At 41.4% G+C, this 14,817-nt stretch overlaps 1 protein-coding gene and 1 long non-coding RNA gene across 16 annotated transcripts in view; one reads left to right on the forward strand and one right to left on the reverse strand.

Annotated features, from left to right (window-relative positions):
- Nucleotides 1–2,916, reverse strand: part of LOC117956424 — an 11,128-nt gene extending 8,212 nt beyond the window's left edge. Inside the window, exon 1 of the long non-coding RNA XR_004659265.1 lies at nucleotides 2,832–2,916. This is a non-coding gene — a long non-coding RNA (uncharacterized LOC117956424). The remainder of the gene's footprint in view (nucleotides 1–2,831) is intronic.
- adgrb2 (adhesion G protein-coupled receptor B2) overlaps nucleotides 1–14,817 on the forward strand; it is a 215,220-nt gene that overhangs the window by 1,604 nt on the left and 198,799 nt on the right. The gene's annotated exons all lie outside the window — the stretch shown is intronic.

The raw sequence follows: 14,817 nt of genomic DNA on the forward strand, positions 1-14,817 counted from the left end.
GTGCTTGACTTACATCCGTACTGGCATCTCATCACGCAACAGAAAGCCCTTTGAAAGCTACCTGGTCACGCGCTGAGGTCCGATTTATTGGCGGTCGCCTCGGACTGTGCCGTGCGTCTGCCGCAGTGCCGCTTCCTGTACCCATGCTTCCTCCATATTCCGTGTTATTTTCAGTAAAATGAATAGTACGTTGTTGTTGTTTTTTTATCGAGTCTAAGAAAACGGTTCCTCAGACGTTGGCCTTACACACCCCACGGTAGCGAGCAGGTGGCTCCTGTGACGCTGAACAGGAATAGCACCCGGGACGCAACAAGGAGAGTGCAAAGGAGCCTCCAGCATCCTCTCTCTCCCTCTCGTTTCTACCCATCTGTTGAGCATGCAGTGTGAATGCGCTCTCTCCGCACGCACCTCCAAAACAAACTACAATCAAGCCCCTTTTATGATAGGATTTAACACACATGGCAGCAGCAACCTCAATTATGGTATTACCCAAGTAGCCATATGTGGCATGTTGAGCAAGTTCCTACAATATTCTACTTATTCCACCACTAAGTCAGCCAGACTCTGCTACAGCAGCCCTTGGCTGAACTGGTGGAGGCTATTCACAGGGACACTGATTCATGGGCAGTGCCTGTCTCTTTGGTTCTTGGCACCATTCGGATAAAAAGGTCAGATTTTACCTGTGTACTCATATTCTAAAGGAAGTATACGTTTTCTTTTTTTACACGATCATAACTAAACTACACAGTATAAACAATTGTGAAGGCATATTGTACTGCCTTTTCTTTCGGAGAGCTCTGTTTATCCCTGCCTCCACCCTGAATGTGAGCGGCAAATAACCATAACATTGCCTCTTCTTTTTTTAAACACAGGGAATAACCTTGTTTGTTTTTTTTCTCCGGGATGCTGTCGGAACTAATGGAGCCGGCAGGGCCATGTCCCCTTTTAGCAGAGATGAGCAACCCATGGCTGATGTGTTGGATGTGAGAGAAGGCTCATTTTTAACCCTGCTGTGTAGAGGACAAAGGGGGGTTCAGGAAAGACGTGGCAAAGTGTCTAATATATTATCATTTGGAACCATAACGTCTGCTTATTATTAGGATCCATTTAAAGGATGTGTATTATGTTTATTCTGAGAACATGTGAAGCAGTGACTAATGAGCTCAGAGAACATTGGTTCCCAATGCAGCACTGGTTTGAATTTATTTATTATTTTTTTATGGTTTCAGATAAAGTTCTGAGGATTTTTTCCTCAAAATGAGAAAAGCGTCTAATTTAGACTCATTTTGGCTAATTTGCAGTGTGTGCCACAACTCTCCACCCAATAATTACCCATGGAAATCATACCTGCGTTAACCTCTGTGGTGCTTAAAACATCATTGGAACCTTTATGTTCCAAGAGTACGAGTTCTGAACCATTACGCCTGCTCTGATTGCTACTTCCTGGTTTAATTTAGAGCATAAAAAGTGTACTCACCCCATTTCAAACAGTTTAAAATAAGAAAAGATTCTAATAACTGCTAGTCGTATCAAGCTAGATAGTTTTGGTTTTATTTTGACAGGATTTCTAGAGTTTTGTTTTGGGGGCTTAACTGGACCCCGGTGCAGAAAACACATTACATTTGTATTTTCTCACAGCAGAAAATGGTCACCCAAGTCAATGCAAAAGCAGAATCTATCTGCAAGAATGGGCAACTGATCAAACTAAATAACTCTCTTAGTGAGGCTGACTGGAGTGGACGGAGCTTGGCATTGGTGTCTCCAAGACCCAGACACCAAGATCGGAACCAATAATATATACTGTGTATAGTCAGCTAGGACGGTGAGGAAAATATGAGGGTGATAGGTCCAAGCAAAATACTGGCCAATGGGATTCTTGTCCACCGGCTTGAATGCCAGGGGGACACCCGGAGCAGCCCCAGATCCGCTATTGTATATATATTGTTTTCACAGAAACAATATATGGGTTACTGTTGACAGCATGTTCTGTGGGTTATCCTCAGTACGGCAGACTACCTTTCCAAAATAAATCTTTTGCAGTTTCATTTTTTTAATAGTGTGAGCACTACAACAAATATTTGGTTAAGCCTATTGGATATGTCATGGCAGCAGAATCTCAAAGACGGGTTACTAATAACCTGGTCAATAAAACCAAAACTATTTGGCCAGTTTGTAATAGGAGGTGAGTTAGAAAATGTTTTTATGTAATTAAAAAAATTAAGTGATGGGTCGAGTACACGCTAAAATGTAAATATACAAGCAAAGAGTATTCCAAATTGCGCATGTGTTGTTTCTAATTACATTTGACCAATGCGATTTTGTTGATAAAGAAAACACACATGAGCATTTGTTTTGTATAAATGCTGTCTAGAATTTATAAATTATTACAGTGAAAGTCAAATATCATTATTTAGAGTGTTGAATAAGCAGTTTGCATGTACAATCTAATGAATGGGTACATATGATATAGCACAAAAACCTATGCACAACAATTCAAATGATATCCTACGGAATTATGAGCGCCGGTTGGTCGTGTGACAACCAGTCCCATGACTGGTCTGTTGTTTCAGAGGCAGTTGCAGTTAAGTTTAGCCGACAAAAGGTGACCACCATGCGACGACGGCAGTAAAGTTTAGGCACCAAAACCACATGGTAAGATTAGAAAAAGATTAGAAAGGTCCCCTTAAGTAGTCCTCCCTGTCACTACCTGATTTGAATCCAGTGCAGATGTGAGTTCATGCTCAGATGTAATTAGTTTACAGCAAGATATCCACATCTGGCAAACGTTTTAGTTATCTATGATTGTTTGATTGCTAACGTTAGCTCCAAACGCCAGCAGTGAACTAACTAATGTTATGTAGGTCCGTTTTTATTGAATTGACAATGCAGAAGTCTCTCGTTAGCAGGTTCTTGTAGGTTTCTTCATCCTCTAATCCAGAACTGACATCAGGCCATTAAAAATGGGATGCCTTACGCTAACAAGAACCTACTGCCTGTAATGTATGTCATTAATCTCATCTGGGGCTAACAGCATAACGGATCTGCACAAAATCTTTCATTGTCGCAAAGTGACGCATGCACAACTCACATCTGCACCCGACTCACATCGGGTAGCAACACTCTTCGGACACAACACTTTTTCTGAGTGAAAATCGTATGTTTTCCCTGGGACATGAACTCTGCTCTCCTGCTTGAAAGCCCTGTTTTATGTCACAAAGTGCTCTTATACACGAGCAGCCAATGTGGTGCATACAGCAACAAATATCTGTAATACATGGTTTATGAGAACAGCCTGTATAGCTACAAGTGTGTTTGTGGGTGTGAGTGAGACTTAATGAACGTGATTAGCAGTATGTAATAGCATGTAGCTTGCATAAGGACATAATGGCTGCCTTTGTGGCCCATGATGCTGGCTCTTTTAGTTTGGCTTTTCTTTTTGTTTCCAGCTGGAGTTATTCCAAAATCAAATCCCTCGGCACTGGAATTTTGTGGTCCTCGCCAATCTGGCAGAGGCCAGTGTCAGTCGACATCTCCAAAGATCTCTCTGGCTCCTTATAGCAAGATCCTTTTTACAAGGAGCTCCTTGTTATTCTAGGCCAAAATGTCCCCATCAGATCAAGTGCCTTATTCAAAGCTACAGTCATCTCTCTGCTTATTGTGATGATACCACCGCAGAATAATGGCAAGATAGAGACGCATTATTGCTACAAAGCTGCAATGCAAACGCTGATAAGTGTAGAAAGGTGTCATGTTGGGGTTGGATGCAATGTTTTTGTGTATGCAGGTGTAAAGGGTTGGAATTGTTGGGGAGAATTGGGATATCTGACTGTTTTGATGTGTGGCTGTAACTGGTTGTAAAAACTCCTCCCTTAAAAACAATATCATCTTTTTAAATCCCTAAATATAAAGTCTGGGGGAGATCCCATTGCAAATTAAATAAGAAAAAAAACACATTTATTACAGAATTAAGTTATTAGATTGGTCAAATTCGACCGAAGCACAGCAGGAAGGTTAAATGGGTCAGAGAAATCAGAGTGCACGTAATGACTGCGCTGTCAGTGAATGATCATCTGAGCAGCTGCTGGAAATGCAACGCAAATGACAGTGTGACACATATCAGCTGAAGATGTATGAAAACCAGCCAGTTCAGTGGCAGTTTTATAAGACCTGTAAATGTAATACTAATAACATCATCAATATCAGCCCCCACGTCATGCACTAATCTCTCTCTTAAACACACACACAAACTGTACAGACATCTCTCCTTCACCTATGTCTCTCTAGTACACATCTCTATTTCTCTAATGGGCAAATATGCAAAGGGACACACACACACACACACACAGGGAAAATATACAGTATCCAAAGTGCTAATGGCCCATGTGTGTGTGTGTGTGTGTGTGTGTGCGTGCATGCATGCTGTTTAAACAGTGTATATGGAGGGGGGGGCCAGGCAACAGCTTGGTCTTGCCTGGATCACTGCGCCCTGGCTGGGCCATTGTTCCTCTGACACACACTTCCTCCTCTTCCTTGGCCTTTACCTAACAAGCTTCCTGCTCTCTTCTTCTCCTCCTATCTTGCTTCCTTCTGTTCCATAGCCATTAACCTATTCTACGGTTTTCCTAAGATATTATCCTTATGACTTCTGTGATCCAATCCTGGCATTTTAAAGTTGTCAGTGACCAGATAGGATTACCCAGGAGTACACTACACTTATCATGCCTTGGTTGATGGATTGCTTTAAGTTGGGTATGGCTATCTTCTATTGTCAGAGTGGTCTGTTGACCTTGTTCCAATAACATGCACCCAAAAACAAGACTTATGACTTTTCTTTGCCACATCTAGAAACTCAATTAATGGCCAAGGCAGCCACTTAGCAAGGGCTAGAGGGCCAAGAAAAAGAAAAAAGGTTCATAAAATGTGAGGACTTTTTTAGGTTAAAAGAGATGAATATACCAGCATGCGTAACTTGCCTAATAGAGAAGAAAAATCTGGAGAAGTAAGAAGTGAAAGATGTTCAAAGTATCTACTTTCGACCTCCTAAGCGTTATACATGGTGTCATCCTACTTTGTATGCTCTGCCATGCTCCACTTGGAGTCACAGATGCCCCTGTCACTGGGGCGGCTTTCATTTGGCACGGCCCCCAGGTGACTGTGTCAATATTTGCAGTTAGTGCCATTTTGTTTTGGGGCGCTCTATAAGTGTGACTGGGCTTGGGCGAGGCTAAGGCTAAAGGAAAATCAACAGGAAACAAAAACACCGGCCCTATACACTTGCTCTCTACAATTAATTAAGCCTTTTGGCAAGAAAAGTGAAAGGATGGGCCTCCTTGGGAATAGATAGGCTTGGGTTGCAGGAGGATGGGGGGGAAGAGAAAACTAATTAATTGCTTAGAATTGCAGGAATAATTCACATCTCTGATTAATATTGATTGTGTGAGGGATAAGAAACCGCCACAATACAACCATAGAGAACCGTTAATTCAATGAGTTTTTTGTGTTTATAACTCTCTTTGTGCAAAGATGAACACAGAGTGTTTGCCAGGCAATGAATGAGCAATTTAAGATTGCTACTCGGTGTGCTTGGATCTGTGCATTTCTGTGTGTGCTTGCACACGCTCCTGTTTGGTGACTGACTGCATCCCAGCTGTAATATTTGCCTTTTATGTAATGTTTTTCATAATGTGTGGCCCTTGGGGATGAAGAAAGAGCAAAAGCTGGCAGATTGTATTGATTCAGAGCATCTAAAGCTGCTATTTTATAGTGCAGTGCAGGAGGGCCCGTGAGGTTTGCCTAAGCTAACATGTTTTCATGATTGCTTTTTCTTTGGATGCTTTTTAGCAACTAACAAAACAAGTCTTACCTTACATTCCTATCCCATCTCTATGCCTCTCTGTACATGGTATCTGTATCCTTGCCGTCGCCATGACATAACAACACGAATCTGAAAAACTTTCTCTATTTGTGCTCACTCTTATTAGGTAATGGGTTATGTCCACACTCCAAACATCCACAGCAAGACATGTATATATAGTTGCTACACCTTGCTGCTCAGGCACAAGCAGGTGACTAGTTTCACTGCTCAACTCTTTCAGAGGGGCTCATCTGTAGTAGCACATTGGCTTCGTCATGAGTGGAGTGCCCTGCTGTGACACCCATCGGCCCATATTACGGCTCCTTATAGAGGGGCGCTTCGTATTTGCGGGCCAACAAGTGGAATGCTGTGCTCAGCCGGAGCAGATGGAAGAAGCCTGGACTTCTGTGGGGTGTGATCTAATGGGATCTGATGTGTGCATGTGGGTGTGTGTCCAGTGCCAGTGCAGGCTTGGTAAATACGATGTCTGGTGCATCCAAGTGCTTTTAGTGGGAAACAATGAGATATCACAACAGTTGACCCAACTGCAGGGTTTTATTTTGGTAAAAAAAAAAAAAATTGTATTACAGCAGCAACATCCAGATGAGGTTTATGCAACTAAGACATTACACTGTTTCTATTTATGTTTTTGGTCAACACTGTGGATTTGTGTTACTACAATTGTGAGTCTGTAAGTAATCAGTTTGATTAATTCTTCACACTTTCTGTTCCTGATGTTGCTCCTCCCTCTTGGTAGATTGGAGTAACAATCATAGAAAGCCCTGACTTTTGCAGTCATCATTATCTTTCCCGATACTTTGCTAGGTGAAGCACAAAAGACGCTTGTCTTTGGTGAAAGAGTGAGAACATTTATGAGAAAGTCAGATTACGTTGCATAGGCTTCAACAACTCCCCAGGCTGTTGCTCTACATAATGTGTGTTCTTTGGATTGTGATCTGCTTGCCTGTTTGAATAAAGGTTAAGACAATTGGCAAGCATTCAGTGGTAACATGCTGTGATTTTTTTTTTTTTTTTTTTTAACGTGCTGCCAGATTTCATGTTTCATTACATATGTGTGTGCATCTCCCCCCCTCCCCCCCCCCACCCCCCCAGGTCCAGTCAAAGCTGTGTCTTGTGTATTCTACATTAAACAAAGTGGACAGGTGGAATTCCAGCCCAGAGGCATGCTGGGTAGAATCACAGTGTGGCAGGTGTGTCCATGTGACAGTGAAGAGTTTCTATGGAGAGGATCAACCAAATCCCAGTGGTGCATATAATCCCTGATTCTGTTAAAAATGGAGGGCTTGAGATTACTGTAGAGTGATTGTGTGTTTCTGGGGGGAGTTTATGTATATTTGGTGGCACTCCGAAGAAAATATGCTTTGGTGTAATACCTAATTCATTTTGAACTACAAGCATTACACACAGAGTAAGTAAACACGTGAGAGAGATGTTCGCAGGTCCTACTTTAATTGCTTTGGACTGCATTAAGAAAGTTGCATGCAAATGTTCCTCTCCACTCTGGATAAAAGTCTGCATATATTAATGAGGTAATTGTTGCTACTGTTAAACAGACCCATTTAAGGAGTAAAGTAGAGTCGATGTAGGAGGTCAAGAAAGAAAAACAGTGTCGGCATTTTTTTAAAGAAGAAGAACTCCACAAATTATGCACTGCCCTCCTGTAACAGTGTCAGACTCACACAAAGAAACTCAGAAACTGAGATATCGTACTTTTCAAGTGTAGGACCAACAGACTCGAGAACTCCTTTGTCCCTCATGCCATCGTACTCTACAACTCTTCACTCGGGGCGGGGGGGGGGATATAGTAAAGAGTACACAACAGAACAGGGAGGACGGAAGGAAAGGAGTGGTCGCCATTCTTTCAATGTGCAATTACTTAATTAACAATATACTTTGCATACATACCGGGACCCAAACTGCTCTTAACTTTCTCATTTATTTTGTTTTATTTATGCTAAAAATAATTTTATTGCTGAAAGTTTGTTTTTGTTATTTTTTTATCCTTATTCTCTATTCAAATGTCTTGTAAGCTGCTGGAAATTCAATTTCCCTGTGAGAGTCATCCCATAAGGATCAATAAAGAGAAGTCTGCGTTTTGTATTCCACACATTCTGCTCCATTCGACCACCTGTTCAGTGTGTTGCGCTAATAGAAACTTATGTAGCCTCAAGCCGCTTACCTCAACCAGAAATGAGGAGCCGGCTGCAGAGGTCTGGTAAACTCATTTCTTTCTAACTCCACACGCCTGGATTTTTTCCAGGCGTGTGGATTTATTTTCAAGCTCGTAGTCTTCAGCCCCAACTGACACTGACTCGAGTGGCATCACTTTAGGCAATTTATCAGATTTCTGCACAGCTCCTACTCGAGCCACAGCAGACTATGCAATGCCCATTGTCAAATGTAATTCTTGTCTTTGTATAGGAGATTTATACTAACAAGTATAGTCACTCCAAAATCAAATATGGCTACTATTGAGGTAAGGCTACATGGGAACACTTTACAATAGGGCACACAAAAAGGGAAGTGTATGATTAGTTAGTCTATAAAAGGTTAACAAATGATTAGAACCCTTTTTAAGGATTAGTTACTAATTTTTCAAAAGGGTAACTACTCTTCTGGAAAACAGTAACTACCCTTTTTCAAAAGGGTCGTTAATCTTTTTTCAGAAGAGTAACAAACAACTAGTTACCCTTTTGAAAAAGGGTCGGCTGACAAATGGGTAGTTATCCTTTTTCAAAAAGTGTAACTACCCTTCTGAAAAAGAGCAACTAATCATGCATTACCTTTCTGAAAAAGGGTAACTACCCTTCTGGAAAACATTAACTACCCTTTTAAAAAATGGCCACTATTAGTTACTCTTTCAAAAACAGTAACTAATCACACCTTTTTTTTGTGTACCTTTTATTGTAAAGTGTTACCAGCTACAGATCTGACTTTAATTAACCATGACTGCTTACAGTTCACTTTTTATTCGGCCTCATATATTTCTTTCTGAGATTTAAAGAGCTTAAATAATTAGGCATCAGGTTTGACAATTGAGTGTTATACGTAGAAAATCCTGCTGCGTTGCTTCTGAGGTTATGTACAAATCCATTTCCACTGCCAGAATTGGTTGACTCCATCCATTACAGCCCAGAGTACTTCATTGGTAGCGTTAACGGTACACAGTCTGGAAGAACTTCTACAGAGTAGACTTCGGAAAAAAAATAATGTATATGCACAAAGTACATGTAATGGAACATGCCTACTTCTATCAACGGTGCTTAAGCAGAACTTCCATTTTCAACGCGTATAGTAGCTTGGACCTCGCAGGGTACGTAAGTGTTGCAGAGTGGCAGCAAGTGGAGTAACGTGGACTTTTGTGGAGTACCTTTTTTTTTTTTTCAATTCGTGGTGTTGGTTTTCTCTCTTGCTCCATCTAAGTGCATTTGATTGCTCTTGTGCATTTGCAGTCTCTTGGCCACTGACATCAAGTGCATGCATCCGTGAATGGCGGTGCCAAAATTTGCTTAGGGTTTTAACAACACAAAGTGTCTGTATTTGTGAAGTGTGTCTGAGTGTGTAACAGTTTTTCCCTTTGGACCATCATCATTGTAGCAGTCTGCGTAGATTTATCAGGTGGAGTCACACACTTCTTTATTTTAGCTTGGGGGTAACGGCGCTAATGTGCTGGAGTTAAGAGATTTTCAAACCTTTTGACACATCTTTGTCTGTTTTTGCCACATGCAACAAATGTGTGTGTTTTTACTGTGCTGTATAATACATCTGAAGGGCAGAATTCATCACATTTGCCATGGCGCAGGACTGGAGCAGGTTTTCTCCTAGCATGACTGGAGAGCATTTGGGGAGCAGCTACTATAAACCAACAGCAGCTGGGAAGATAGTGAAAACAGAATGTTTTGAGCAGGGAGGAACTGCTGCTATTCCGCTCTGCTCACAAACCATGGGATTATTTGGGCTGAAATTTAATGGAATTTTATGGAGAATTTTATTTATTCAGGTGTTACGTCTTCCTTTCCGGCAAAATTTAATTTGCTTTGGTGTCCCTTTTTAATAATAATATCTGGATTTTCTAATAATGGGCCCAGTGTTGGGTCCATTTTTCTGAAGCAAGTGCTTAAGATATGTTTACCAATTTTCATGGACATGGTTATGGCGCCATGGCCCATGTGGCCAAAGGACCATTATTCATAAGGACCTTCATGTGTTAATAATTTACCATCTCAACTGAGCACAAAAAAATCTGCAAGCGAATCGGGTTACGCCTTCCAACTTTAATTGTCTATAAATGAGTTACTGTGGCAGTTAGTATGACTGCAGTCCGTTTACAGATTCCTTGTGTAATTTACCACCCCCAAATGTGACGTCGCGACCAGAGGCCGTGTCATCATGTGCCCCCCCCCACTACCATCACATCAATTAGACAGGTAGATGAAATTAGAGTGTTGCAGAGGCCAAAATTGTGATTACACTTGGAGTGAGAGGCCGCTGGGCCCCTATGAAGTAACCCATGCTCCCACACACTGCACAGAGACATCAATCTTTATTCATCAATATGTTTTATCGGTACAATCTACATGCTGTGTGTGTCTCAAGGTGGCAGAAAGAAGCCCGTACAGAATCCATGTGTGAACACACAGAAAACCCTGAATGTGGCCAGCATAACACACTTCACAGCATTATTACATGAGAGAAAACTTTACTTTTAATATGCGCAAGTAATCTGCATTTTGAACAGCTGCTCCAGAAATGCACTGTAGTTTTGACACTGAATAAGTATGGTAGGTTAAAGGAGTAGCTCAAAAGTTTTCAAAATACCTAATTAGCTTTCTCTTTAAAAGGGAGTAGAAAATATCAATATCAACCTCATGGCATTTATGCAGAGTTGGAGTTGGGCTGAACTCAGCTTAATTTTTCTTAAATCATAGGCAGGGCAACTGACCAGCCTGGCTTTGTTCAAAGTGAAGTAATATGCCTACCACTTGTTTTTTGCATATATAAACAGAAATGTAAAAAATGTCAATCTGAGATTTTAGGAGATAATACATATTGAAACAAACATTTCGTTTGTATCATCTGTGGAAATTGGTAGATAAATATTCACGCTGTTCTCGTTCACTGTGCGTACTTCCAATATACTAGTGAAAAGTAATGCACTACTTTGTATATAACCAAGGAGTATTGTTGCCTTTGATTGAGCATAACTTTCTGCAAGATATATGAACTGTTGTATGCATATGTTGATAGACTAAATGGTTATCACACAATTGCTGTAAAATAAAGACATTTACAGACTTTATTTCTTTCAGGGGTAAATATTATTCTACTGGGTATGTGAAAGTACGTAAGTGGGTAGATGTAGCCACAGCTAATTACAATGCTTATACTGATCAAACATGTAGCTATATATTATGAATCATCTCATTTTGTAAGATCTCATGCAATGCTGCCTGGCAGGCGGGATTTCTGGGACCATCTTAAAGCATGTAAGTTTCTCACAGATAAACTAAGCCGTAACAACATCCCCACTTGTGGCTATTTCGGCTTATAGAAAGTAAGAGCACCTAATATGATAGCTGGCGCTCTGATCTGTTTCATCTTATTTGGTCTGGGCTGAAACCACTCCCGTGGGTGTACTCTGCTTACACGAAGGTGTTTTGGTTTGCAGTAAATAGAGGGTGTAAATTAAATGGTTTAAGTGTAAAGCTAAAGCTTTGTGACATAGTGTACTGCTTGGCCAAAATTAGCTAGTGCCCACAGGGACTCTGACATGGCCATACAGTGCTATTTAAGATGTTAATCAGTCGGTGTTCCTCTGCTCAAATTTTAATGAGCTACCTCTGGGTCTGGCAGAAACATTGTATGTCCGTAAGAGTGAGCTATTCTGGGCATCGAAGATGATTGACCCAGCCCTGATCTTTGTTAATGCATAATCTCCAGTGAAGCCCCGATGCAGCATCATAACGCATCTTCTTAAACAGCATATGCCTAAACGACTAGAATTGAATCAGTAATACATTCATTCTTTTTTATTTAATATCCAAACTGTGCTTAACCTTTGTTGTACTTTGAGGTTTTCCGTTTGTGTCAGTAGCTATCCGCTGCAAATGTTACACTCATTTTTCCAATACATTTTGGTGCACACGCATAGATTTTGATATCTAGAGTGCATATCACAGCATTGGCTGCCGCTTATCGGATTTAACATCACATCTGCTCACTGGTGTTTAAACCGTTTTTTAAAAGCTCCGGCTTTACATGCCGAACTGATAACAACTCCACAGTGGCACCCTGTCTCTGCAGGAACATAACTGCATGCCTGTTCCCTGCATCTTTTCTTCTGAGCCTTGCACTCTGTGCAAGGTCACACACACATGCCATGCTTCCCACTCAGCAGCGACACATACACACAGCGTGACACGTGACACATCCAATCTTGTCCTATTACAATTACGGCAGATGCTCTTATCTGAGAATACTTCCTGAGCTATGCTTTTCTCCAGAGGAGCTCCCTGTTGCTATGTCATTCTTCTTGCTGGTTGGGACTCGCTGAGGCAATTAATATAACCCGCTGATTTGGACAGTGAACGGCAAATGGTGACTGTGATCCAAACGGACAGGGTAGAAGTGTAAATCCACAAAAAAATACAGATTAAACAGGACGGATCCATCAACTTTAGGTGCTTAGTATTCTCATATTAAATAACCATTTTTATCTTGACAGTAAGACGTTTTAACCCTATCTGTGTGCACAAATATATCCGATTTACCAGCATAATCTCAAACATAAGCTCTTCTTAGATACATATGGAGCTTTTTAGTACCCTCGCAGTCGGTCACTACACGTGAACATTAACACCAGCCATTAGTCCCATATGACTTTCTCTATACGAGCTCTTGTGAAGAAGAAAATCCCTGGTGATGCTTTGATAGGTTTTATTGCCTGCAGGCTGACAGCGTTTAAACTGCGGTTCCAGTATCATAGCAGCCCAATCTCCTCTCAGCACACCATCAGCACCTTTCTCCCAGACCCAATTTAGCTGGTGATTCTAAATCTAGCATGCCAGAGACTGGAGAGATTCAGTACAGTGCTTCTGGTGGAATAGCACCCTACTGGACTACCTACAAGAAAGGGCACGCCTCGGCGTGTAATTAAATGCTGCCAATCTCTCACAATCACTTGGGAGCGGGGATAGTGGGTCTCTTAATGAAGAGGGTTTGTGCATGTGTGTATCCTTTTGGAAGTAGAGCAGGTCTCACTCTCAACCCTGCATGTTCAAAAACAAAGTATCTTGTTAAAATGGGGGGGGGGGACGTTGTTATGATTGTCCCCCCCCCCCGTTGGATCTGATCTCATTTACTAAATGTTGCTTTGCACGTTTTGTAAAATCAACTCACAACATATTCAGCACGGCCATGCTTTCACTCATTAGGAAAGCATGCTTAATTGACAGCAGTTTTTACCTGTTGAATAATATTGACGTTATAGGGTCATGAAATATCTTTACTTTCTGAAACACTTATTTCACAACTCAATAAATATCATACAACCCAGTATATAATCTCTATCTCTCGAAGTTATATCATCAAGGATCTCAGCCCCAACTGAGTCATGCTGCACTTCCTCGACAGATTTGATGGCCGGTATGATTATTGGTGTATTATAGTACCTGATGGTGTGTTAAGCCCTGATATAAATGTGGTTTTAATCCCATAGAGCTTAAGCTATGATAAGAATGTAGCTATTGGGACTTTTGCCTCTACTAAATATATTTCTGATTCCAATGCTTGGCTCTGCCATTAAGGCTTTCCAGGTTATTTGGGATTATGTCAACTATATGAAATATTAATTGCTATGAAGGATGTGCTACTGGAAGAATATCCTAAAAGACATTTGACCTATAGAAGGTTCTCCTGCTGTAAATACTGTATTTGGGAGGTAAAGTATGAAGTGTATAGACCTCCACACTAATGCTGATTGACTACACTCAATATGTGGTCCTCAGTCTCCTTTTTAAGGCAAGGTTAAATGGCTGTAAGTACCTATTGAGCTATGGTGTGTGTGTGTGTGTGTGTGTGTGTGTGTGTGTGTGTGTGTGTGTGTGTGTGTGTGTGTGTGTGTGTGTGTGTGTGTGTGTGTGTGTGTGTGTGTGTGTGTGTGTGTGTGTGTGTGTGTGTGTGTGACTGTGGATTTGCCTACAGAACGTGCATACAAGCACCTGGCAGTGCAGTGATAGTGATAGGACTTTGTCTGCTTCTTTCCCCTTCTGTCTACACTCCTTCACACAATTACAGCATTGTGTGTGTGTGTGTGTGTGTGTGTTTGTACTGTACATGCTGAAAGCCGTCTGGTGTGAGTGCCACTGTCAGAGCTGGACAGCAGAAGGTGACTGCAGGAATAACAAGCTACTGGCATTATTAACCCCTTACTGAATTGAGTGGCGCATGCAATTACAATTAGTTGTATGGCTGTCAAATCGCCAGAGGGAGACAGCTCTAACACACACACGCACGCACGCACGCACGCACGCACGCACTGCAAGTATCAGATTCTTCAATGCACTGTAAGAGCACCGTTGCTGCATCTAGCCAAAGCGAATACTATTGGTTTAAAGAAATACAAACAAGCCGGGGCATTTGTTTCCCTTTTAGAATGATGATGGTGCTCCCAGGCCTTTGTCTAGCAAGGACACAGCGCTGTGGAGATAACAACCTGACTCCTCATGTCACTTTCCCCATTGCAGTGTCCCCAGATCAATGCAATGACTTGGTGAGGAGAGTGTTTTTATGGCCAAAAGAAATGAAAGCAAATACTATAAGAAATAAAATGTCAACATCACAGCTCAGCAAAAGAATGACAAGGATATGGATCTGGAAAGATGTCACAACATAACTGAGCCACATGATGTTCTCTCTCTCTAATGTACCACCGAGACAATGAA

Source organism: Etheostoma cragini, chromosome 14, assembly GCF_013103735.1.
Source record: "Etheostoma cragini isolate CJK2018 chromosome 14, CSU_Ecrag_1.0, whole genome shotgun sequence".
Taxonomy (NCBI): Eukaryota; Metazoa; Chordata; class Actinopteri; order Perciformes; family Percidae; genus Etheostoma; species Etheostoma cragini.